General features: G+C 40.2%; 1 pseudogene across 1 annotated transcript; it reads left to right on the forward strand.

Moving 5' to 3' along the window:
* The first annotated feature begins 428 nt into the window (after positions 1–428).
* On the forward strand, positions 429–3,246 carry LOC105420138 (pentatricopeptide repeat-containing protein At4g33990 pseudogene; annotated as a pseudogene). Its single transcript, XR_016042885.1, has one exon. The product of XR_016042885.1 is annotated as a pentatricopeptide repeat-containing protein At4g33990 pseudogene (transcript).
* Positions 3,247–5,598: the final 2,352 nt, after the last annotated feature.

Consider the following 5,598-nt stretch of genomic DNA (forward strand, 5'->3'; position numbering starts at 1 on the left):
ATGCAGGTGCACTTTATTTTAATTGTATATGCAAACCTCCCCAACCCCTTCCCCCCCCCCCCCCTTCCCCACCTCCCCAGAACGTATGTGGAAAGTCGCTCAACCTATATTTTTTTCAAAAATGCCCCCTCAATCCGAGGATGTCATTTGTGGATTGCTTTTTTTTCTCTTAAACGTTTTTCGAAATAGGGTTGTACTCAAAGTTTTACGTCAGTGCCCAATCAATTTAGGGAGTGATCCGAGGTTCCTATCCTCAAGCAACCTTTTTCTTTATTGCCAAATGAGAATATGGGCAGTCTAAGGTTTCCATCCTCGAACTGCCTATTTTTTCATTTGTAAGTGAAAATATGAACGGTCCAAAGATAGCATTCACAGAAAACTAAGCACTACCTTAAAACTTGGGGCATAACTCTATTTCAAAAAATGTTGAAATAAAAAAAAAAAAACAGTGCCATCTTCAGGGGCCAATTTTAAAAAGAATAAAAAACTGCAGATTGGCCGCCCTTTGTCATAAATTTTCATCTTATCCCAATTTCTATTTTCCTTTTTAATGTCCGTACACATATTACTCGAAAAATGTAGCCGTCCAGTTGGATGGTGTTTCTCATGCAAAACCGCTATATCTATTCCTCAATTCAAACAAAGTTCGCAAGACGATGAAATCACGAAAGCGGTTGCTGAAAGTAGAAAGCCGTGGTGGCGCGCAATGTAGACTCCTTGCTTGCCTTTTTGCAACGCCACCGCCACGATCTCCGCAAAATCAAAGAAGCCCACGCCCTCGCACTCGTCTCCGGCCTCCATCGCCACCCCTCCTTAGCCACCAAACTTATCGGCCTCTACTCTCTCCCTAACCTCCTCAGCCACGCCACCCACGCCTTTCTGGACGCACACTTTGCTCAGCCACGAGACCCCTTCCTATGGAACGCCATCATTCGAGCCCACTCCCGCCATGACTCGCCTCTCGGAGCTCTGTCTCTCTACACCCAAATGCTCTCTTCCTCTCTCTATCCTGATGGATTCACTTTCCCATTTGCTTTCAAAGCATGCGCAAGTGTCCGAGACATTGGGCTCACGCGCCTGGTGCATGGCCAAGCCGCTGTCTTAAGCCTCTCGCGTGATGGCCTTGTTGGCACTGCACTCGTGAGTGCATATGCGCGTTGTTGTGCACCGGAAGATGCGACTAAAGTGTTTGATGAAATGTGTCGGAGAGATGGGGTGGCTTGGACAGCATTGGTTTCAGCCTATTCGATGAATGGGTGGGCTGATGAGGCCTTTGAGGCATTTGGGAAAATGATGGGTTTGGGTTGTGTTGTTGATTCAGTGACTCTTTCGAGCTTGCTCTTGGCTTGCACTAGGGATCTTTGGCGAGCCTGTCGGGTCCATGCATTTGTGGCTAAAGCTGGGTTCGAGTGCTATGCTTCGGTTTGTAACAGTCTTATAGATGCATATGCAAAATGTGGAGCTTATGATGAGGCCATGAGGGTTTTTAGAAGCCAGAGCTTTACCAAAGATGTTGTTTCATGGAACACTGTTATTGCAGGGCTTGCTTTGAATAAACAGTCAGATAAAGCACTCGCTGTGTATGAAGAGATGACAGGGGAGGGTGTGAAGCCAAATCGTATAACTTTGCTCTCACTTCTTCCCGCTTGTGGGGAGTTTGGTTGCTCGAAAACTGCTAAAATAGTGCATGAGAGCTTTGCAAATGACGCCTGGTTTGATGTGGAGGCCGATGTTGTAGTAGCAACTGCTCTGATTCATATGCATGCCAAGTGTGGGAACATGGAGCTTGCTCGTGACCTCTTTGAAAAGCTCGAGAGGAGTAAAAGAAATGTCGTTTGTTGGAGCGCCATGATTGCAGGATATGAACAGGGATTTATGCCTGAGGAATCTCTGAAACTCTTCGATAGAATGGTTGAGGAGGGAGACTCAAAGCCCAACTCGGTTACGATTGTGAGCGCCCTCTCTGCATGTGCTCAGCTTGGGGTGTTACAGAGAGGGAGAATGATTCATGGTTATGCTGAGGCAAATGGGCTCGACTTAGACCCAACTGTTGCGTCTGCATTGATAGACATGTATGGCAAGTGTGGTGATATGGGCATGGCAAGAGAGATTTTCTCAAAAATGGCCATTGGCAAGAGAACCATTGTGTCATGGACATCCATGATGGGCATTGAGGGCTTGCATGGGCATGGAATGCAAGCAGTCGAGCTCTTTAATGCGATGATAGGTCATGGTGTTCGCCCCAACGAGGTGACATTTGTGTGTGTTCTCTCGGCATGTAGCCACTCAGGCCTTGTTGATGATGGATGGAATTGCTTTGATAGCATGATCAAGGATCATGGCATTGAGCCCAATGCAAGACACTATTCATGTATGGTAGACCTTCTTGGACGTGCAGGCCGGCTTGAAGAGGCCCATAAGCTCATAATGAGCATGGCTATTGAGCCGGATGCATGTGTATGGGGTGCCCTTTTAGGTGCTTGCAGGCTCCATGGGGAAATTGGGCTTGGTGAATTGGCTCAAGCTAAGCTTTTCTCTCTCAATACAGATGGCATCGGTCATCAAGTGTTACTTGCTACAATGTATGCTTCAGCTGGGAAATGGGATGATGTTATAAGAACCAGGGTACAACTAAAACACAAAGGGGCAAAGAAGATTGCTGGTTTGAGCTTCATTGAGATAGGGAGTAAGCTCCATGCTTTCATAGTGGAAGATAGATCACACCCTGATTCAGACCGGATTTACAGAGAGTTGGAAGCTTTGGATCGAAAAGTTACAAATCTGGGCTATGTACCTGATACAAGCTCTGTGGTGCTAGACATGGAAGAGTGTCTGAAGAGACAAGTGCTCAAGTATCACAGTGAGAGGTTGGCCATGGCTTTCGGGATTTTAAGAACTGGTTCTAGTGAGCCCATTAGGATAACCAAGAACCTACGAATATGTGGAGATTGCCATGTCTATACCAAATTCGTCTCGAAGGTCACAGGGCGAGAGCTGATCATCAGGGATGCTCGTCGATTTCACCATTTCAAGGATGGCTTGTGCTCTTGCAGTGACTATTGGTGAAGGAAGTTAAATTCACTTTTCGTCATTCAATTCAAAAAAAATAATTCATTTTTATCATTTTGGGTTCATGGACATTAGCCATATCACAAAGGAAAAACTTTCCATTTAGACTCTTGTGACAGGAAAATACAGGGCATGTATTATGAATTTTCTTAGTTATACGTTCTGAAAATTGTGACATATTATATACTACCCATCAAGAGATTTTATAAAATATCAGAAACGACATTATATCGTGGGCCAAACGTTTTGAAAAACTGTAGTTTTGATTGGGTGTTTTTTTTCTGTATAGAGCCAAGGCTCTAAACAATTAAAGTAAAGCACACCTTCAAATAGTGTCGAGATATACAGTTTCAATACTAGAAATCTTTGTAATAGCTTTAAAAAATATTTTCATATTTAATTATAAAATTCAAAGCTTCAAAAATAGTGTATATCGAGCAGATCTACGAAAACTTAAAAATCTTGAAAATTGACTGTCCAAAATGAATTATTGATGTTAGGATGATGGATTTGAGGATATTTGAGCATCCAAATTTTTGAGGTAGGCTCTAATTTGATTGTTTAGAGTCTCAGCTCTATATAAACTTTTTCCTTTTTTCTGATCACTATTATGGGGTAAACTTATCCGAACCAATACTAGAAACTGGCCCAGCTTATGATGATGGGAATGGCAAAATTGAGAAGGAGAAATGGAAGTTAATTAAAGGGCTTACATGCCCCCTGAGCTTTTGAATTCATACTATGCCTATTATTCATGTGACTAACATGTGATTATAAGGGTCTGTACCTTCCGGCATCCATTAATGAGGTGGAGGGTGATGGAGAGATTGGGACATACAATTGATTCAATTTCATGTTCTGGTGGGCTGCATACTCTCTTCATCACCGTCCATCCAATTGATCTAATGGTGATATGTGGTCATATCGCACTCATTCTTCATTAGTGTTTTAAAACCTAGCGACAAATTGCCAATTTGGATGGGAAACGGTCAAGCCCAAATTGGTTCTGAGATGGTATGAGTCTTAATTTAGGTTTCCTATATCATATTGTACTCATTCTTCGTCAGTGTGTTAAAACCTAGCGATTTCCAATTCGAATGGTCATTTTGGATGGGAATCGGTCAAGACCGAACCGGTTTTGAGATGGTATGAGTCCTAACTTGGTTTTCTTATATATATATATATATATATTGATCCTATAGGACCCTCCCCCACCCATGTGTATAGAACCCCAAAAGATCAGCATTAAAGTTGGCATGGATCTTTAAAAAAGTTCATATATATATATATATATATATATATATATATTAAAAAAAAGCTTCTCTAATATTTTTATAGGCCCTTCTAAACTCCCGCCCCATGAACCTCTATTTTAATTTTTAACTTGTTTTATTTTTAATATTTTTTTGATCTCCGATCCAGGCTGATCTATACCCGATCCTCCACCATTGGATTGTCAGAAAGCTTGTGTAGTTTTTCATACGCTTATATGGGTTTTAGACTATTTGAATATGACTTTGCTAGGCCTATCCTTTTGATGTAATTTTCATGGTTTCTGTGAGTATTGTGGCAGTTTGGTGCCTTCCGTGTGTAAAGGAACTTCTAAATTTGGACTAGGGATGTTAAGTATGGTCTATGAATTAATTTTATAATTAATACCATGATCCAATAAAATTTAAGGTGTTAGCTTTAACAATGTGGTTAATGGTTTTTGTTGCTGTTAAAATTTCTAAAATCCTTCACACGATCTCGTTGATGCCAACAATTTTTATTACAGTTGTTGTCTCTCCATTTTTATGTGTGTGCGCGTACATGATAGTATAAAAATGGCTCTAAAAAAAGAAAAAAGCAAACAAGAAAATAAGAAAAACACAAATTTTCAATTGAGCTGAGAACATGTCTACATGTATATATATGTTCCCTTTTTCTGAATCTTATCTAATGTTTTTTAAGTGCCCTCCAATCCTCATCCAATAAACCGCTATATTAATTATTAATTTATTTTATTTTTTTCTTGATCACAATTTCGAAGAATCACCGATCCATCAATCCTATCAGGTTTGTTGGTGAATGGATCCGCCCCACCGATTCAGATTTTGAAACACTAATTTATATAGCATTTATTAAGCCAAAGCTTACTCAACTTTAGGGAACTTTGCATAGTATTTATTAAGCCAAAGTTTACCCAAACTTTAGGCCATGTTTGTTTTCCTAGAAGATAAATATGCCTTGGAATGGAATGTTACTTAAAGACGTTCTGAGTACCTACGAGGAATGTTAAAGAAGTTTTGGGTGCCTGTATTTGATACCAAATATATACAATATAAATATAAGGGTGCGGATTGTATATAACCGAGACTCTAAACGTTCAAAGTAGAGCACACTTTCAAATAATGTCGAGAAATGGGGTTTCAATACTATAAATCTTTGTGATAGCCTCAAAATATATTTTCATATCTAATTATAAAAATTTAAAACTTCAAAAATAGTGCAATTCAAGCAAATCTATGAAATTTTGAAAATCTAGAA

The sequence above is a fragment of the Amborella trichopoda genome, chromosome 10 (assembly GCF_054954075.1).
Source record: "Amborella trichopoda isolate Santa Cruz 75 chromosome 10, AtrichopodaSantaCruz75HAP2 v2.0, whole genome shotgun sequence".
In the NCBI taxonomy this organism is placed as follows: domain Eukaryota; kingdom Viridiplantae; phylum Streptophyta; class Magnoliopsida; order Amborellales; family Amborellaceae; genus Amborella; species Amborella trichopoda.